Source organism: Cupressus sempervirens, chromosome 3, assembly GCF_028749045.1.
Source record: "Cupressus sempervirens isolate cs-2001-9-10 chromosome 3, ASM2874904v1, whole genome shotgun sequence".
Taxonomy (NCBI): Eukaryota; Viridiplantae; Streptophyta; class Pinopsida; order Cupressales; family Cupressaceae; genus Cupressus; species Cupressus sempervirens.
This window is the reverse complement of record NC_143120.1, coordinates 400702207-400724955: the sequence shown is the minus strand read 5'-3', so window position 1 is coordinate 400724955 and position 22749 is coordinate 400702207.

Here is a 22749-nt window from a genome sequence, read left to right as displayed (position 1 = left end):
GGTTATTTTAGGGTTTGCTAGTTGAAACCGAATGCTCCCAGATTTTGTAATATTTATAATCAAAGTTGAATAGAAAGAAAGCAATCATACTTGAATCCATTGTTCTTCTTCTATTCATTGCATTTGAGAAGTTTGTTTAGAAGCTTCAAGCTTTGGCTCTCTATTTTTAATGGTGGAAACATTCACGTTGAAATTTCTCTAAGTTATAACTTTTCCAGTTTGAGCCTAGCTCACTAGGCATCCATTGTTGCTGAGCATTTCCCTTTGTGTGTCGAGCTTACTCAGCTTCTTCGTGTGCTGAGCTTACTTAGCTTCTTCTTGTGTTGATCTAACTTGACACCTACTACCTGTCGCTCGACACCTTTATGTGCCGAACAACTTGTCACTCAGCACCTTCACATGTCAAGCAATCTACCACTTGGCTCCTTAATGTGCCAAGAAAACTAGCACTCAACAATAGTTAGTGCCGAGCGAATTTTTTTAAAGTTGTGATTTATTTCTCACATGGTATCAGAGCTTTGAGGCCCCACATCCATAGTGAGTTAGGACTTGTTTTTTCTTGGGATATTTGACATGGCAATAGATATAGGAAAGATATGGTAGCAGCCACCATCCTTTAATGGGCAAAATTATGATACATGGGAAAAGAAGATGAAAACCATAATGGTTGCAAATGATTTATGGAAGTTTGTGATTAATGGGTTCAAAGATGTGATAGACCCAACTCAATATGTTGCTCTCACAAATACACAAAAGACTCATTTGAAAGAGTCAAGGAGGAAAGATGCAAAGGCATTAAGTTTGATTGAAGCAGAAATGACAGAGATAGTATTCCCAAAGATTGCAGCAGCAAATTATGCAAAGGAATCATGGGATATCCTTGAGATTAACTTCAAGGGGACTGATAAAGTTCGTATAGTAAAGCTACAGAATATAAGGAGGGAGTTTGAGAACCTTCAGATGAAGGAAAATAAACCAGTTGTAGATTTCGGTTCAAGGACCTCCAATGTGATTAACCAACTGAAGTCAAATGGAGAAGACTATCAAGAGTAGAGGATAGTGGAAAATATATTGAGGAGTTTACCTCATAAATATGACAATTTGATCATGACCAGAGAAGAGGCAAAAGACCTCATTGTTTTGACAATGGATGAGTTGATGGGTACTCTTCAAACCCACGAGCATAGGATCAACATATTTGCATCTTCTTCTTCCCAAGAGCAAGCATTCAAGGCTCAGTAAAATCCAAGAGGAAGGGGGAGAGGAGGAAATGGCTAAGGGAGAAACTCCAGAGGTAGACGCTGAGGTAATGGAGGACAAAAAATGGTTGCAGCATAAAAGCTTAGGAAGAGCAGATGGAGTAAGTAGCTCACAAAATACTTCAAGAGGAGGTAAGAAAAACTACAACTCAAATAGGAGTAATGTAGAATGCTACTACTTTCATAAATATGGGCATTATGCAAGTGAATGCTGGAAGAAAAAAAAAGATCAGTTTGGACAAGAAAATGTGGCTGATGTGTACATGGGAAGTGGAAATAATGCCACTGCCTTCATCATGTGTAATGTTGGTGAAGAAGGAAGCACTAAGGTTTGGTACCTCGACAATGGATGTAGCAATCACATGAGTGGTAATGAAATCTTTTTTTCATTCATTGACAAGAGTTCCAAATCTGAGATTAAAATGGGTAATAATGGAACCCTACCAGTAGTGGGCAAAGGATCTATTATGGTCCACACCAAGCAAGGTGAGAAGAAGGAAATACAAAATGTGTATTTTTCCCCTGGTATGAAGCACAATTTGATGAGCATTGGTCAACTCATTCAAAATGGATACAAAGTGCTGATGGAGAATGACAAGTGTGTCATTCATGAAAAGGATGGGAGCAAGAACTTACTTGCAACAGTTCAAATGACAAAGAACATAATGTTTCCCTTGAAGATAGAGACATGTTTCTCATCTCAAGTTGGTGCTGCACCTCCCACACAATCAACTTTAAGGAGTGTGATTGAAGACCCCTCATGGCTATGGCACCTCAGGTATGGGCATCTAGGCTATGCTGGTTCAAATTTCTTATCAAATAAAAGAATGATAGAAGGTTTACCACATATAGGAAATTCATGTGACAAGTCCAAGGCTTGTATTTTGGGTAAGCAACATAGGCTTCCCTTAATTCTACAAATTCTAGTAGGGCTAGATATCTCTCAAACTTGAATTTTGGCATTGAATCATAAACTAAAACTCTGATTGTGAACCTTGAACCCAAACTCCTCAACCATGAATCTGGATTTGAACCTCTGAACTAGAGAATCTTGAACTTTTCTTGTACATTCCAATCTTTGAACTTAGAACCACTGAATTTGAACTAGGATCTGAACCTTGACTCTTTGAATTGCAAACTCAATTTTGAACTTTGAAGTTGAAGCTTTGAACTTCGAGGTTCAAAGTTCAAGTTCAACATGTCCCCCACAAAGTGTCTTCTTCACAAGTCATAGTCTACAAACCATCATTAGCAATAAAAACCAACCAAAGATTCCTTCTATAGGGTTGATTTTGAATTTTAAAATGTGGGTACTAAAGGATATTTACATACTTGTACAATACCTCAAAAGAGATAATAACATATTGACAATTTAACACATATGGACATGCCTGTCTCTAAGCTCATTTACAAATCTTGGATCTAGATTTTTTTTGAGATTATCCAATTCCTAATTTGTTGTTATTATTAGTTTAGTTAGTTTAGATCATATACACATATTAGGCTTGTTTGGGCTAATCAATAATTGAGTTTTTAGGTTTTTTGATCCTTGAGGGTTTCAAATGGCTAAATGGCATCAAAGAGTAATGTGAAAATCAATAAAAATACAATGAATTTCATTAAGGTTTTGGATTTTGTATATCTAGTACAAATTGCTTGGGATCACAAATGGGGGGAACTATGGTGTGGGTGACACTTGTGACACCTCTTTTGTTTTTAATTATTTTCATATTGATAGATGTTGGAAGATTTTTTTTTTGTGGTAGTCACATGTCTATATTGTGTTAGTTATTTTAGTCTTCTAGTGTTTTCTATGCTTTCATGGATGTATATAAAATTATATCTTTGCACAAAAACCTAACACAAAAGCCTAATAACATATTAAAAGAAAAATAACTTCAATAGTTCCATAGCTATCTAAAGGGAAGATGTCATGTTGGTATATGTTGTACAAGTGGTCATTTCTTTATATTTTTAAAATGTGGAGATTGAGCGGAGTCATTTATGTAACTTTGTATTGAAATAAAAATATGAAGAATGTATTTTGTTGATACATATAGAAATATCTATATTGCTTTCATTTCATGTTTCTTTAATACCTTTTTGTGAAATAAAAGTAGCAATGAAGTTGCAATGGTAAAAAATGGTGACTGAGAGGGTCATAGGCTCAAGTCCATTTTGATCTTCATTGAGGTGTTTTTGGGTTTAGTTGACAATACAAAGATACAAATAAAGGAGTCATGTTAGTAGCTCCACAAGTGAGAGATTTTGGGGTTAAGAAGGTTAAGCAATTTTTTTTGAAGTCTGACATGTATTTTTTTAATTTCATTATATAGCTATGATGTAAAATCACAGATGAAATAATAGAACGAAGTGAAGAGAGCTTGTTGAAAAATGAACACACAACATTATAAATAGATATAAAGAATATAAATGATTTTGGTTTCCTTACCCTGAATGTTAATGTCAGATCAGACATGTCCAAAATAACAAGATGTATCTGATCAAAGATTGTGTCTATATTAACTATGACTCACCGTGAATTCAAATAATGCTTAGAATGTAAGTGACAAAAGCATATACACAATACCTAAAATATACTATTTATTGTAATTATGAATTAATTTAAATTAAAATTAACTAACATTTGCAATCTAGATAATGCACAAAAGATAATATAAATGTAAACGTCAAGATTAACTTTCCAAACCCAAGGTTTAGAACAAGAAGGAAATGGATTATGGCGTAGTTCTGATAGTAGAATGAGTTTCATTCGAAAAACAGTTTTCCTAGACGACGTAATTTCAATGCTCTTGTTTACAAAGTAGTACTTTCCAGCCAAGCGTTTCCTTATTTCAGACTTTGTCTTCCTTGCTTTTATCATTAGAAATGCAATAGCTGCTAAGCCATTCTGGAAATGAGTTCTTTTAAACAATCAAAACGTCAAACAAAGTTGGAGGGTATGTTAAATGGGTTTAAGTAAAAGATTAGTCTTCTAAGAGCATGGTGGATATGCATAGGAGGGTCTATCGTCATATAAGACATACAATAAAAGCCATACTCATATGAGATCGAAGGGCCCAACGTTTGGGCGGCGGAAGCTGCAACGTAACTCCAGAATATTATTTTAAATAGTTCCCATGCTACTATGTTTTTATGAATGTCTGTCATCTCAAGCTCCACGGCTTTGTGCAGGGAGAATGTTGGTAAAGGTTGTGGAATACAATGTCACAGCTGTGAATTGTATTTTCCATGAATTCCTTATAAACTTACTTCAATGAATCCACACTCTACAAGTTTTTCATTCGTTTCATTTCAAGCAATTCATTACGTTTGTCACTGCCTCTACTGTTCGCAAACATACCCATCGAAATTGAAAGCCATGTTAATATCTATCCTAGTGAGTCTCTTGTTGAATGTCTGCCTCTGGTTTTTACCTCAGTAAATTCAATGCCCAATATTCTTCAATCGAATCCGAGACGGCCATCTGCCTCACCAATCAATAACAATACTATATCCCTAGCTTATGCTTATGAAATATCATACCACGCCAAATTAGAGATCATCATTGACCGAATACCATTAATCGATACAATGAATTCTGACAAAATTCTTTTTCTATTCACAATACTCTTAACTTCCATTTAGTACAAGTGGAAATAGGACTGAAACCTTCCATAATGTGGGGACAATACATTCATGGTCCACAAAGATGGCTCTGCCCTTAGCTAACCTTCATACTTTCCCCAACGTGATATGACTTGCAAACGCACTTTATCATATTGTCCTTGTTTCTGGTCTAATACCATGAACATGGTCCTTCTCTGTCGTTCAAGCTTCAACATTTATCTTTTCACCAACTTTTCACCTCCGCATACCACAGATGATCTTTTCATTCACACATTAGATTGAAGTATGTCTAAATATCGATAGATTGATGGTGCCATTTTCAAGCCATTATTCTATTCTATGCCATGTACTCGTTTCTTTAAGAAGTTTGGTCTATCTTTTGACCCAAAAAAAAGAAAAAGAAAAAAAATGGTGCTCTTTTTCATTTCATTTTAAATTCATCAAAATTGATCATAAATATTTCAATTACTTAAGATTAAATTTAAAATAAATGCTAGTATTTGGTATTCAAAATTTAGTTTTTGTAATTTTTTACGTCTAAATAAACATATTTATCTTCAATAGGCATTTCTTAAAAGATTATTTTACAGCAACTTTTTTAAGTTCATATTATGCTAGTCTCTAAAATCTATAATTTAACAAATACATGAAAATATTTTTCCAAATCTTTATAGAAAAATATCTATAACACATTAACATTGTTAAAAATATTATTTTGTAATTATTTTTAATTCTTTTTCTTAGTAGATGTAATGTTTCTTTTTAAAAACATCTCTTGTGTACTAACCATAAGTAGAGCTAGAATTCTCATTTTCTGAAAGTTTTTTTTAGAATTAAAAATAAGCATCTATAGATTGTTTTCATAAATTTTACTTTCCAAAAACTATGAAATCTATAAACTTATTAATATAATAAGGATGCCTATTAATATAAATCATGCATGGGAGATACTTCCAGCAACATATCAAGGAGTCAAAAACATAAAGAATGCTAAGATATAGATTTTGAGAAAAAAGTTTGAAAGTTTGCAAATGAAGGACACTAAGATTGTAGATGAGTTCATCTCTCAAGCTATGGATGTAGTGAATTCACTGAGAGCTTATGGTGATGATGGAATAGATAGAAAAGTTGTGGAGGAAATGCTTAGAAGTATTCCACATCCATATGATACTTTGGTAATTAAAATTAAAGAATGTAAGGATCTTTCTACATATTCCATTGAATAGTTGACTAGTTGAATGCTAAACCATGAGTCTAAATACAAAAGAGAAATGATTTTTTTGAGATTCTCTACAAATACATGCCACCATTAGTAGAGGAAGAGGTAGAGGAAATAAAAGTAGAGGAAGAAGAGGAAGAAGTCATTTTCAATTTGATAGCAAATATTATGCTAAAAATTAAGCAAACAATCCCCTATCATAGTCACAAAACCAAAGAGGAAAAGGAAGAAGCGACAGAGGGAGAGGAAGATTTGATAACTCAAACATACAATGTTATCATTGCAAAAGATATTGATATTTTGAGAGTGAGAATAGGAAGAAACAATAAAACCATAATAGAGGAAGAGCTATTGTGTCCAGCGTGGAAGAGGAAATGATGAAGGGTACGCTTTGATACCACTTGATGAAGGTATGCTCTGATACCACTAATGAAGGTAAACTCTGATACCACTGACGAAGGGCCACAGCACCCTACCAACTCATAACCAAGAATGCAACAATATGAAGACAAAGAGAGATAAAATGCTTCACAAGAAATTTTATTAAACCTGAAAATCCTTAGCAATTACAATGACATTTCTACAAGATCTCTCAAGATCCAATCCAAACCTAAGCTAGCCTAGATCCACACTCTGGTAGAAACCTCTGAGATCTCAACTTGTGCTCGCAAGCCACCAAGCAACCTCCTTGTTAATGCAATCATATTTCCACAATCCATGATTTATAATGCTGAGTTTCTGGAATAGATTGTGTAGAGATTTTTCTCTACACAATCTATTCCAGAAACTCAGCATTATAAACCTCCTCGTTTCTAAACCACAGCTACTAACTCTTCTCCAACTTTATCTAAGATCCAAGTGTAAACTACCTCACATTCGGTGCTCTATCTACACACTCACAACTCCATCACAATCCTGCTATAAACACCTCACATTCGGTGCTCTGTCCATAGACTCAGGAAAACTCACTCTTCACTTCCTCTTTCTCTTTCACACCTTGAAGCCTTCCAGGCTTTCCAAGCTTCACCTTCCACAACTTTCACCTTTCCAAGCTTTCCTTCCAAAGCTTCTACTTCCTGAGCTTCTCCTTCTCGAGCTTCTCCTTCTTGAGCTTCTACTCCTCGAGCTTGATTAGAAATGCTCATATGCCTTGCTTAAATAGGCACTTACCACCCAAAACATGAATTATTCACAACCTTCTAGAATTCCACCTACACAATATCCACAACCTTCTACAACTTCCATAACCTTCTACAATATCCACAATTTTCTAGAATTCTTCCCACACACGTCGATAAATAGAATGACAACCATTTATTTTTTATTTTTTTTATTATGCCACCTATGCACCTCGAAAATAGAAATCCCCTTTTCCTTTCTTTTCTGCTTTTTTCCCCTTTTTATTTTATTATTATTTCTCCTCTAATTTTCGTCATTTTCTCTCTCCTCCAGAATTTTTTTTTTCGGTTCCAATTTTTTTTTCAATCTTTTTTTTTTTCAATAATTTTCCCATGCAAGATGCTTCTGCATCAGGAAACTCATTCAATGTTTCTATGATACTAACACCAGAAGCTATCAACAAAGAAGACACATGGTTGTTGGACAACACATGTAAGAATCACATGATAGGTGACAAAAATGCTTTTACTAGCTTTGATGAAACAATCAAGACCAAGATGAAGTTAGGAGATGATCACTTGGTTTATGCTCTATTGAGTGTAGTCCTTGAAATGAGTGAGAATGAGTTTGAAGTCAATTTCAAAGGACCTACTTACATTATCCTAGATAGTCCCCAAGTAAAATAAAATAGCTAGAGTTCAAATGGAAAGAAATAGATTGTATCCTCTAAGCTTGAGAAGTGTCAAACAACCTAATGGTTATGTATAGTTTTCCAAACTTTTTGATGAAACTTGGTTATGAAATCTTAGATATTGCCACCTAGATTTTAGCAACCAAGATATGTTGCAAAAAAGGTTAATGGTTGTAATTCTACTAGTGATGAGTGTTTTCCATAATCCTTGTGAGATTTGCATAATTGCCAAGCATAAGAGGAGTGCCTTTCCAAATACTACAACTTATAGGATAAAGATCTACTGCAATTGGTGCATACTGATCTTTTTGGACCCATGCAAATAGAGTCTATTTGAGGAAGCTATTATTTCTTAACTTTTTTTGATGATTAACTTAGGATGACATGGGTGTATTTCATCAAGAACAAACAAAATGCATTTGAGAGACTCAAACAATTTAAGGAAATGGTATAAAATCAAAGTGGTAGGCACATTAAAGTCTTAAGGTCTAATGGAGGAGGTGAATATGATTCCAAAGTATTTGCTAGATATTGTAGAGAACAAGGAATTCACAAACAATCTAATTATAGATATACTCCACAAAAAAAATGTAGTAAAGAGGAAAAACTAAACAATCATGAACATGATAAGAAGTATGCTGAAAGCTAAAAGTGTGAAGGATAAGACACCTTTTGAAGCATGGAGTGGAGTACAACCAAATGTAACAAATTTGAGAGTTTCTGGAAGTGTATCTTATCACATATGTTTGAGGAGCTAAGGAAAAACCTTGATTATAGAAGGGAGAAATGTATATTCTTAGGTTATAGTGATGAATCAAAACCCTACAAATTGTATAATCAAATCACTAAGAAGACAATAGTGTCTAGAGATGTCAAGTTTCTTGAAGATAAATCATGGAAGGAACATGATAATGAAACAACTCATAGTCAACCTACTTGATTTTTTATGAACAAGTAGATGTTGATCAGTGATTGAGCAAAGAGAAAGACTACCTAGGTTAGTGGTTCAAATAGTAGCATGAGAAAAGTGAGGACAACAAGTTTATAGTCCTCGTTCTATTAGTGACTTAGACCTCAAAATAGCACAATTAAGGAACCAAAAGACTAGAACAATTAGAGAAATATATGAACAATAGGACAGCAATGAACAATTACTATTTTCATTGATGGCTAGTCAACCTACATGCTTTGAATCTATGTAGTTGAGAAGAAAGAGTGGGTAGAAAAAATCAAAAATGAAATTGCAGCCATAGAGAAAATGACACATGGAAATCAGTGGACTTTCCACAAGATAAAGCAAGAATAGGAGTTAAAACTAGAAAGGCCAAATTGACAAGCACAACACAAAGTTAGTACCCAAAGGTAATGTACAACAACCCAATATAGACTTTGTAGAAACCTTTGCACTGGTGGAAATATTATACACAATTAGAACTATATTAATAGTAGTAGAAAAACATTGATGGTCAATTTATCAGTTAGATATGAAATCAAAATTTTAAAATGGGCTTCTAAATGAAGAAGTATATGTTGATCAAGCACTTGGATTTGAGATGAAAGGAGAAGAACAAAAGTTTTAGAAGATGAAATTAGCCTTATATGGATTGAAACTAACACCAAGGGCATGGTAAAGTGGAATAGATTGCTATCTATTCAATAAAGGGTTCAAAGATAGCAACAATGAGCCAACATTGTAAACAAAAGCAAACTTACAAGGTGAGATCTTGGAAGTGTGTATCTGTTTTGATGATTTAGTATATACTAGTAACTTGCATCTTGAAGAATTTAGACTTGACATGGAAAGAGAATTTGAAATGATCAATTTTGGTCACATGAAGTACTTTCTTGGTCTAGAGATTAAACAATTGGAATAGGGTATTTTCATCAGCCAAAAGAAGTATGCACAAGATATCTTGAGAAAATCCAGAATAAATATCTACAAGACAATCAACATGCTTATTGTTCTAGGTACAACATTGAGCAAAAATGATGAAGGTATAGTAGTGAATTCCACTTTATATAAGAAATTTGTAGGCAACCTAATGTACTTGATAGTGACAAGGCCAAACATTATCTTTGCAGTCAACCTTCTCTCTAGGCTTATGGAATCACCAAAGACATCACATTGGAAAGTAGGGAAAAGAGTCCTAAGATATATTGCAAGAACAATTTATCATTCTATTTTGCATGTAGGTAATGTAGAGAACCAACTAATTAGATTCACATATAATGACTTTTCTAGAAGTGTAGACGACAAAGGAGTGCATCAAGTTATGGATTTTATTTAAGTACATGCATAGGTTCATGGGAATCTAAGAAGGAACCAATTGTCAATATTTAATTAGTAGAAGAAGAGTACATAGTGGCCACTTCAGCAGCTTGTCAAGCAATATGGATGAAGAGATTGATTAATGTGTTAGTCTTAGAATGGTTTTGACATTTGAGTGCCATCACACTTAACCATTTTCTAAATTGGAGCTGAGCACACTATATATGTCGAGCCACAACATGAGCAAAGTCAGGAAATCAAACAGATGCCGAGTGATCTTCAGGTGTCGAGCAGCCTTTAGGTGCCGAGTGAAGATCAGGTGCCGAGTGAAGAACAAGTTCCGAGTGACTTTAGGTTTTGAGCATGATACAAGTGTCAAGTGATATTTGAGTGCCGAGTCACAGACGATGCCGAGCAATCCAAAAATGCAACAGGAGCCAAGTAAGCCAGTTTGTTTCAAGTGTCGAGCATCTAGAATTAGTAAGTGCTGAGTAACATAGAATACACATATGAGTTTGTAACCTCACTAATTCAGATGTAAACCATTTTCATGGCCGACATATGAAGAATCTCAAAGGATTAAAATAATTAGATCGAATCTTTTGTATTTCCTATGCAATCTACATGCAGCCAATAAGAAAAATGGAGAAGGCATGCAACCGATAATAAAAGTGCAAGGAATAAGCAGGAAATAGAGATTCAATATGGATCGTAGATCCACATCTAACCCTAAGTCTTTGAATGTCTTTATAAGGAAGACTAAATCTCATTGAATATGTGAATGGACGAAGGTGTGTAGGGAAAACTATTTTCAGAGTGAAGAATATCAAATCTCAAAGGATCAAGATTAGAGAAAGCAGATCAAGTGCCTATATTCAGCAATCAAAGGATTGTAAGCTATCAAGTTTATTACACCTAATACTCTCTAGCAATTGTATTAGAAAGGAAACCCTATGGTGATAGGTTAGATTAACAGCTATTTTGTAGATCCTTTAAATAGGTGATTAAATCCTTTAACAGGGTAACACTTCATGTAAAGTGTTTGTAAATCCTTTAACCAAGTCACTATTGATACAGTGTAAAGCCTTTAACAGGGCGGGCCTTTAACAAGGCAGACTATTAGAAGTGGTTAAACATTATTGCTGCAGTAATTTTGTGGGTATCATCCCCACCCTAGTTTTATCTTCTTATTCTTGGAGGGTTTCTGGGTTACCAAAATTTCTAGTGTTATGTGATGATGCACATGTGTTTTTCATAATTGCTTAATGTTGATATGCATGCATGTATATTTCAATATTATGTTATTAAGGATTTGTGAAAAATAGGTTAAAAGCTAGTACTTCTAATTCACTAAACAAAAGGAAAGAGCAGTTGAGGATAGAGTCATGATGGAAGATGACAAAAGAAATCTTACAAATAGACTTGAAGAAAAATGTACTGAATTAACAAGGATGTCAAACATGCAGATGGATACACTTGCCCAAATGATGAACCTTCATCATGAACTCAGTATGAAAGATATTGAGATCTCTACTTTGAAGATGCAGAATGAACAACTAGTGAATGAATTGAATAGAAAAAAAGAGGTAGCAGAGAATCTAAACAAGTCAAGTGAAGCCATCAAATACTTTGAACAATTGATGAAATTTCCAAGATCAGCCCATGATACAACAGCATTGAAATTGGGGAATCATCAAAGAATTTTGAGCAAAAAGGTGACAAAGGTATGGATTCTAAACCCATTTGTCATTACTTTAATAAAAAGGGGCATACTTCTAATATTCGTAGGAGTAGAAAATTCAATCAACAAAACACACCCAAGAGCGAGAGTTACTGTCACAAGTGCAACATGCAAGGACATATGACATAAGATTGCAAATCCAAAGTCACAAGGACACAAAGATTTGATGGACATTTTCATAATTGTAAGAATTATGGACATAGAGCATTTGAATGTAGATCAAAGCCTATGTGGGCATCAAATCAACCAACAAAAACAAAAGGAAATGAAAGTTAGTACCATTGGGATTACAACACCAGGTATAGCTGTCATTATTGTCAGAAATATGGACATATACCCCAGAACTACATAAGAACACATTTAAAAGGGAACTATAAAATATGGTTGAACCAAACCACATGTTTTAGTTGCTTAAAAATTGGTCATATCAGCAGAAACTGTCCTACAAGGTCCAAAGCACCAAAAACTGAATCCAACAAAGAAAGTGAGGGCAAAGAAAAGATTGATGTCAAGAAAATAAGAAGACAAATGAATAAGACTTGGAAGAAGAAAGATGAGTGTGGCACATCAAGTGGAGGGATCACTTCATCCAATGGGTCAAGTGATCACACTTTATCAAAGTAAGCATAAGAGAAGTGTATGGGACTGATATACAAAGTTACATCATACATCAGTGCCAAGATAAAGAAGTACTGAAAAGTAGAAATAAGCATGAAAAAAGATGCCAAGACAAAATTTTAAAAGGTGATGTCGAGTTGTCTTTGGATGCTGAGTAAAACTCCAATACATGCCGAGTTCCTAACAGCGACCAAGTTGATAGCTGATGCCAAGTTGAGTAACTCCTATGGAAGCCGAGTAAAGTGGAGATGTAGTGCAAGCCGAGTAATGTCAAAAATCCTTCAGAAGCTAAGTTGGTAGTTGAACATTTAATGCAAAATAAATAGGTTATATTATCGCAATTTCAATCATTTTTCCTCATCGCGATCAAGAAGCAAAGAAGAGAAATAAAGTGGAGCAACTCCATAGCAGAGAATCCATCATTCCAAGTAGGTTACAACCTCTTACAACACATTTTCATTGATCTTGAGGTATTTTCATTTGTGCCGAGCTACGCAATTTCATATTTCTGTGTAAAGGAAACCCTAGTTTGCATAATTGGCTTCAAGTTCTAATACAACCCAGGACAAAGAATCATTTGAAGTCCAACTAGTATCTAATGAGGTTAGGTAGCTTGATTTTTTCCCTATCCTTGAAGTTGCATACAAGAACAATCATGTCGAAGCCCTTTCTTGCATACCCCCAAACATTTTTATGCTTTAGGATGTAAGGAGATGCTATAATTGCAAGATAGGAGCCATAGGAGACATGGAAATAAGAGAAGCCTTTGCGAAGCTGTGTGTCGATGGATTCTTGAAAGATGAATACAAAATTGCTGAAATGAAGGGTTTAACATGAGTTTTGAGTTTTCTCACCATATTTAAAACTGAATGGATCAGACATGTGTTGAGCAAAATTCATGATGGTAGTCTGTGGTTAGAAGATGTCCCTGTCAAAATCACAAAAAGAATCATTCATAGGGTAATTGGATATCCTACCCTAAATTAGTTCAAGACCTTGAGAAGTGAATCCAAGGAGGTTATTGAAAAGAACACAAGTGCTCAGTGGAACAAAAGAGGAATGACAATTCACACCATTCAGGATCCTCTAGTTGAGTTTGCTGTTAGAGTTATTGCCCACAAATTCAATCAATTCAGTAGACTCAACAGTGTGCCATGTATTGCAGTAGATGTAGGCTACAAACTGGTGAAAAATGATCATACTTATGATTTTGCAGAACTGCAACTACAACAAATTAATGAAAACCTAGTAGCCATAAGAAGGACAAAGGGTGCTCAATGCAAATTTGGAGCAATTCTAGTTTGTGTATTCTTTTATGTTTAGAATGAATTTCCCTCTTTTGGAAAAGTTACATGGAGAAATGATAGAACTATCATATCCCAAATTAATGAATATATAGAACAAATGTGAGACAATTTTGATACCCTGATGACAAGCTATTTTGAGGATTTTAAGAAATCCATGAAGCAAAGGGTGAGAATACTAGTTTCCTTAGTGGAAAAACATATTAATGATATATGCTTCTTAGTTGATATTGACTTCACCTATATCCATGCAAAAATTCCAAGGGTGAGATGGCTAAGGCCATTTGGTTATGAGATCAACATAGATGAAGCATCTGCAGCCATAACTGCATTATTGGTAGAAGAGATAGATAAGAGTGCCCCACACTTTGGCACTTATGATGTGGTAAGGTCAAATATAAATATGGAATTAAAAACTGCCTCCACATTGAGGAAGAAAGATAAATTGATGAAAAAATTTAAAAAGAAATTTGGTGAAGGAATAGAGGCTCAAGCTAAAGAAGAAGATGATGACAACAATGATGATGATGACAATGAACAAGAGCAAGGCCCAATGGAATTAACTCAAGGCCTAGGTGAAGACAAGGAGGAAGGTGTTGAGGAAGAAGAAGCCAAGGATGCACCAACCCAAGCTGAGCCAAAGAAGAGAAAGGCAACATAACAACCTCCAGCTCAACCCAAACCAAAGAAAACTGCCATGCCATCACCACAAAAGCCAACAACTAGAGCTGCAACAAGGGCCTCCACACAAAAAGCTAAAGAGGAAGCCACAAAGAAGAAAACAATCAAGAAGAAATAGGAAGAGCCAAGGAAAAGAAGAAAATATGTGGCTCAACCTGATACTGATGAAGAAGATCAATATGAAAAGGTAAGTCATTTTTCAGTTGATACATTATGTAAAAAGATTGGAAATGGAGACTTAAGCAACATAAATAAAGTTGATTTCAATAAGTTCACTAAAGATAAACAAAATAGAATAGAAGAATCAGTTTATGGAATGATGGCACAATTCAAGTATACTCCTCTTGAACTAGATGGACAATTTCCAAATGAACTATCTAAAATTGTAGAAGACAGATGGCATTTTTGTTTGAAAATGGAGAAGGAGATGAGAGAATCAACACTAGCAAGCATATTTCTTGATTTGACAAAGAAGCAAATAGAGAAAGCAGTCAAAAGGCATAATACTAGGTTTACACCTAAGTACATGGCATTCTTCATTCTCCAAAATAAAATGGAAGAAATTGTACAAAGAACAACAAAATCATGGAAGAACTTGTACAAAAAGGTTGAAGATTTTCTTGAAGAAGAATACAGGGAAGAAGCTACTGCTCCACTAGAATAAAGAAGAAAAAGGATAGAAGAGAAGACAGAAGTAGAGCAAGGAAAAGAAGAAAAGAAGGAAGAAGAAAAGAAAGAAATAGAGGAGGAGACACAAAAGCAAGATGAAATGGAAATAGTTGAGTAAGAGCGGCAACAAGACCAGAGTGTGCAAGACACATAATTGCCACCTACTAGCCCTCCTCATGTACCCATCACACCTGAAAAAACTGTAACAGTACAAGATGTTCCTGACACTTCTGCTCAGAACATCAATCCATTAACTACAGAGGCTCTCAAAAGAATCATTGACCAATCCACACAAAAAGTAAGATTATGTGCAGATCTAGTATTGGTCAGTATGGATGAATTACAAAAACTAGTAGAAAATATAGTTAGAGATAAGGTGAATCCATAAGAACCACCTTCCTTCATCTCTACAGCTACTAGTGGTCAACTTCAAATGCCAACAATTGTTTCATTAGGCATAGTTGACAACACAGTACAAAAGCCAAGTGCAGCAATAGATAAAGGAGCAAAACAAATAGGATAGACTATTACATCTGATCCTACAACACAAACACAAGGTACATTTCCTAAAACTACTATAATTGATCAAGGTAGACAGTAGGAGGAGAAAACATAGGAAACCCCTAAGGAGTAGGAGGAAATACAAACAATGATAAATTTACCTACCTCGGGGACTCCTTCACAACAGCCACTGCAAATATCAACACTAGGATTAAGTTCTACGAAAGTTGCAAGGGTACTTCACTATGGAGACCCTGAACTAGATGAGGAGATAGTCATACAGAGTTATGACTCAAAAAAAAAAAGCATTGATCAAATCAATGAGGTGCAGGAAGCATTAAATAGAAGAAAGAGGCAAGAGATACTCAAGAAGGAGTATAAACAAAAGCAAACTTTACATGCAATTAAAGACATATTTATGGATGCCTTCAGTATTCAGTCACCAGATGAGTCCAAGCATATAATGGAACAATTGATAGATATTGTTGACTAGGTGAAAAATGTAGACCAAGAGACAAATGCAAAACTTATGGAATGGTCTGAAAGAAAATTTCAAGGGAAATTTAATGAGAAAATATCTAGTGAAATAGCACTTTCACAGGTTGAATTGGCAAAGGTCATAGACAAAGTGAAAAAGGTACTCGAGAATATATTCTCATTGTACAAAAAGTTGTGTGACTTTTCATACTTCACACAGGAGACAAGCCAAAAGATAATGAGCATGGAGAGGAATTTGAATATTTCAAGCATGCAGCTACCCAAAGATCCAACCCAAAGTGAGAAGCATTTTGCTAAAATGCTTCACACTCAAAAAGAAATAGCTGTATTAACAGCAGAAGAGGCCACCATCAAGGCAAAACTGATATAGCTCCAATCCTCCATTTCCCCACATTTAGAAGTACTCCATAAAGAATAGGTCTATGCTGAAGCTGTTCTCAAGAAAGATGCTAATCTTTCTACTTCAGAAGGACTTATTCACCTTGCTGCAGAGACTGCCATCTAGCACAAGTCATTGAAAATTGCTTTGCATAATTGGGATGCACCTCTCAGGATGATTATGGAGGTAAACAACACATTTTTGGTGAAATATGGTCTTAACCCTTAAAACCCTTTGACATAAGTGTCAAAAAGGGGGAGACAAGATGAAAGGGGGAGACAAGATGAATGGGAGGACAAGATGAATAAGGGAGACAAAGAGACAAGTTAACAGGGGGAGACAAGAGAAAAAGGGGAGCATGATATACAACATAAAATTTTGGTTATCAAGCTAGCACAGATAATGGCACAATCAACTTAGGGGGAGTTACAATAATTTTGAGGTATATATTGTAAGTTACAAAAAATTTATCAAGGTTTTAAAACCTGAATGTACTAATAAGGTCAGTTAAGTGTTTTTGTCACTCATGTCAAAGGGGGAGATTGTTAGTCTCAGAATAGTTTTGGCATTTGACTACCATCACACTTAACCATTTTCTACATTGGAGCCAAGCACACTATGTATGCCGAGCCACAACATGAGCTAAGTTAGGAAATCCAATAGGTGCCGAGTGATCTTCAAGTGCCGAGCAGCCTTCAGGTGCTGAGTGAAGATCAAGTGCCGAGTGAAGAACAAGTGCCAAGTGACTTTAGGTGCCAAGCATGATACAAGTGCCGAGTGATATTTGAGTGCCGAGTCATAGATGATGCCGAGCAATACAGAAATGATACAGGAGCTGAGTAAGCTAGTTTGTTATAAGTGACGAGCATCTGGAATTAGCAAGTGCCAAATAACACATAATACACATATGAGTTTGTAACCTCACTAATTCAAACGTAAACCATTTTCATGGCCAACATATGACGAATCTCGAAGGATTAAAATAATTAGATCAAATATTTTGTATTTCTTATGCAATCTACATGCAACCAATAAGAAAAATGGAGAAGGCATGCAACCAATAATAAAAGTGCAAGGAATGAGTGGGAAACAGAGATTCAATATGGATCGTAGATCCACATCTAACCCTAAGTCTTCGAATGTCTTTATAAGGAAGACTAAATCTCATTGTATATGTGAATGGATGAAGGTGTGTAAGGGAAACTATTTTCAGAGTGAAGAATATTAGATCTCAAAGGATCAAGATCAAAGAAAGCCGATCAAGTGCCTGTATTCAGCAATCAAAGGATTGTAAGCTATCAGGTTTATTACACCTAATACTCTCTAGCAATTGTATTAGAAAGGAAACCCTATGGTGATAGGTTAGCTTAACAACTATTTTCTAGATCCTTTAAATAGGTGATTAAATCCTTTAACAAGGTAACACTTCATGTAAAGTGTTTGTAAATCCTTTAACTAGGTCACTATTGATACAGTCTAGAGCCTTTAATAGGACAGGCCTTTAACAAGGTAGACCATCAAAAGTGGTTAAACATTATTGCTACAGTAATTTTGTTGGTGTCATCCCCACCCCAGTTTTACCTTCTTATTCCTGGAGGGTTTCTGGGTTACCAAAATTTCTAGTGTTATGTGATGATGCACATGTGTTTTTCAGAATTGCTTAATGTTGATATGCATGCATGTACATTTCAATATTATGTTATTAAGGATTTGTGAAAAATAGGTTAAAAGCTAGTACTTTTGATTCACCCCCCCTCTCAGAAGAATTCTTTCCATTAAGATATTTCAACATAATGATCTTGATCTAGTGACAAAAATGGATCCAATCAACCATCTTTTGTGACAACATCTCACTGATTGCAGTTTCTAGAAATCTAGTCTTTCATTAGAAGAGCAAGCTCATTGGCACCCATTATCATTTCATTCGAGAGATGTTAAATAATGGAGAAATCATTCTACAAAATTGCAAATCAAATGATCATTGGCAGACACATTTACTAAGCCTCTAGTAAGAGAAAATTTTTAATTTCAAGAGGAACAATTAGGAATTGTTAGTACTAAAAATGTTCTAATGTAGATAGAGTGAAAATTAAGGGGGTGTGTTAAATGGAATTATTGGCTCTAAGATTTTGGGATTTGTCTCTTATTTAACCCCACCAATACATCGGGTTAATAGAACACTTGAATTTTGCAATAGTTAGTTGTTATATTTAATGTGTTAGGTAAACGTCATGCTTTCTTGCACATATTTGAGTTTCAAATAATGACACATTTTTATTCAATTTTTTTAATATCTTTTAGATGTAATATGTAAGAGGATTCTAGAGGAAGTAATAAATTGAATATTTATGCTTGTGGTTTTCATGTTATGCTTAATTTTTTTCCCCTATGATTAAAATATCTAATATTAGCTTGCCATTGAAGTCATATATTGAATACAAGGATTTTTGTTAAGAAAAATGTGTGGTTTATAAAAAACCAAACTACATGGAATGTTCCTTCATGTCTCATTTTTCCTCTTCAATCGACATCTTTGCGTAAGAATGGTAAATAGGAAAAATTGAAAAATTCAGGATTGGATAAAATGATACCATTACGAAATATAAAAATCCTTAGTATAATAAATATACAATCTTTAGTAGAATAAAGTTTGAATGTAATTACTTTGAAGGTGATCTTTGTGTGCTTGTTGAAGTCCCCTAGATGGTAGAATATTTTTATAATGCCCAAAAAATGAGTGTTCTCTTAATCTATATTACTTTTCCTTTTTAAAATCTTGATTTTAAAATAAGTGTACTGATAACATGAAAAATTGTAACAAGATCAACACATTTATAAGTTCATGGTTATAGTAGTACCAAAATCCAAACTATCTATTTAAAGCATTGACTATGATAATATAGCTTCTCTTTGAGTAGAAGTAAAGGAGAGAGAGAAAAAAAACCTCTTAAGAGGAAACAAAAATGCCTCCATTTCTTATGTCCATTTGCATAAAATTAGAAAAATATAAGCTTATAGCCTTTCAAATTAATGTGTTCCATTATTTTATCAAATTAAAAAAGATGATGCAAGATAAATACAAAAATTCTTTTTTCAAGTAAATGATTAAAGAATGCATAATATAATATTGTATTCATTTATATATATGGTTTTATTAAAAAATAAATTGTTTTATCGTAAGATTTAATATATTTAAAAATATTTTAGTTTATTTATAAATTATTTATGTTTATATATTATTTATATTAATGTTTATAAAAATATTTAATTTATTAAAGAATTTATTTAATAGCTCTAGATAATGTTTTATAATATCTTTAAGATTAAAATTACTCATAAAATCAATTAAAATGACTAATTACAATTGCTTGATTCTATTCAAACTTATTAAGTGTACACATTAGACATTTAGAAAATTAATAGATGTTATTGCATAATTATTTGACTTGATATGCCCACATCTAATATAAGTGTTTTGATGAAAGACAAAAAAAAGTTAAAAAATTGGAATACAAATTTGACATGGCAATCGTTTGACAAAGTATTTTAAGGAAATAGGGCAATAGAAGCATACACAATTACTTCAAATAAATATGGTTACAAAAGCATGCATATAAAGTGCTTTGATGATGCAAAGAGATCTTATTACAAGGAATGTAAAACAATACTATTTCAATAAATGCACTATTATGTTCATCTAATATGAATTAAGAAAAAAATTTCATACAACATTTGAAAATTTTGAAATTTTGATACAATGAAAAATATGATGAAGAGATTTCTTGTCAAATGTTTTAAGATAGAAATGGTCATATAGATTCACATATAGAATGTTGGTGCATTGATAAGGCAAAACACTTTTAAGTGGATACAATTAGAAGAGAGAGGATAAAATAAAGGGGAACAAAGATTATGTTAATAGGGGCCTCTTAAAAGTGGAATAAGGGAAATTTGAGAGTTAGAAGGAGAATTTGGGAAGCACATAATGTATAGTTTTTCTTAAGACAAAAGAATGGAGACAATTCTCTAATTTGTCTTCAAATGTTGAAGGGGTAGGAAAAGGAGAAGGCAGGAGTTGAAGGAGAAGGAGATGAGAAAAGAGGAGGCAAAGGAAAAGAAGAAGGAGGATGAAGGAGGAAGTAGGACAAAGGGAAGAAAAAAGTATGGAGAGTCAATAGAGTAAAAAGTAGAAGGGGAAAATAAGGAATAGGTAGAGGAAGAGGGGGATGAGTAGAAAAAAAAAAGAGAAGCAAAAGTGTAGAAGACAGAGAAGGAGAAGCCCGAGAAGAAAGAATGCAAAGTAGAAGAACGAGAAAAAGTAGAAGGAGAGGGTAAAAAAGGGAAAGGAAGTTGAAGAATAATTCAAAGAACAAGAAGGAACATAAAAGAGAACAGAGAGAAGAAGGGGGTTTGGCAACAAAGAGAAACAAAAGAAGGAGAAGATAGTGAAAAAAGAGAAGAAGAAACATAAGAAGAACAAGAAGAGAGAGAAGGAAAAGAACAAGAAGAAAGGTGAAGAAGGAGAGTTAGAGGAAGAAAAAGGGGGAAGAGTTAGAGGAAGGAAAAGAGGGCCAAGGGGAAAGAAGTAGGACAAGGAGGAGAACGAGAAGAAAAGAGAAGAATACATTCAGTTTATTATATTATTGAATATATCTTACTACACGCTAATAGAAAAATTAAGCTTTTAAAAAAGTCAACTTTGAATATTTAACACTTTTATCTAAGAATCAAGCTTAATGTATAATGTTTAAACAGTCTACTATTGACATAACCATTATTATTAAGCGCTAATGCTAGTTAAAGATTTTTTTGACCTCTTATACATACATCATTCATTGTTTGGTACAACCATAATGACCTGTAATAAGTCCATTTAGAAATACACAAATACATCTGTTAAAAGAATCTTAGTCTACAAGTATGAGAAACTTAGTCTTAAATATTACAAATCATAGTGCTTTCATAGATTTACTACCTAAAAAGAATCCGCTACTACCTCTTTTAACGAAACTATAAATGTAACGCTCTAATGACCACCGCCTGGACTAGGACTCGACCCCAGAATCCTTTCCTTCACTCCTCCTCTTGAGGCTTCCATGTGACCCACCGCTGGGCTGGATCCTGATGTAGACAGCCCTTGAACTTTGAGCGGAGGATTATTGGCCTTCCATTCGAATGCCAGCTGACCAGCTTTCCAATTATTTTGTGGGGTGATATACACTTCTTTGTTTTCAGCCACTGGTCTTGCTGCGCCACATAACATCACTCCGAGTAGAAGAATGCACAAGAGATGTACCCACATTTTCATATGAATCTTCATCATTTTATTAATTTGAGTATACCCAAGAGTTTTAAAGCTTTGATCACCTTTCCTCTTTATTCTCTCTACTCCACAAGGTTAGAAACTGGCTGAGAATTTAACGAGCTGATGGACTTCCTGAGCTATTTAATACTGTCCAGAGGAGGAGAGAGGCGTGAGCTTTCAGAAGTCTATTGGATTTACATGGAGGTTTCTTAAACAGCCTCACGTTTACAAATCAGCATGTGGCAATATATTTGTGATCGGACTGAAATAGTTGTTTTCAATTGCTTGGGGAGAAAGTCTTGGGGAAATAGGAGTGAGACAACATATTCAAGGTCCAAAAAGACCTTCCGCGAAAAGAGAGATGGCTTTTTCCTATAAGAGATGGCTTTCAAATCAACTTTCTCGTATTGTCGTTGTTTTTTACTAAAGTCCATGTAAATGGTCCGTTTCTGCCATGCAACCTTGAAGCCTAATGTTTTGACCGACCTTTCACCTCCGCATACTATACATATTATTTTTCCACTAGATTGAACCGAGTCTAGTTATTGTTTTTATTAAAGGAGGCCAGGAAATGGGTTAGGAACTCATGGAACAAAAATATCATTTGTGTTGGGCCATTACAACCAAGCTGTCGAAAAGGCCATCACAAACACAAAGTGTTAGAGACTCACCACCAAACAAAACTTAATAAAAATCTAGAGTTGATAATCACAAAAAATAATTAAGTCTTAGAGTACTTTAGATTAACATAACTCAGTTTAAACATAAGAGTATTAAAACTATGCTCCGAAATTACAAAGCATAAAAACAAGTAGGAGTTTGGTTATTGTTAAAATGACAATGTTGTCATTCTATTCTATTCTTTT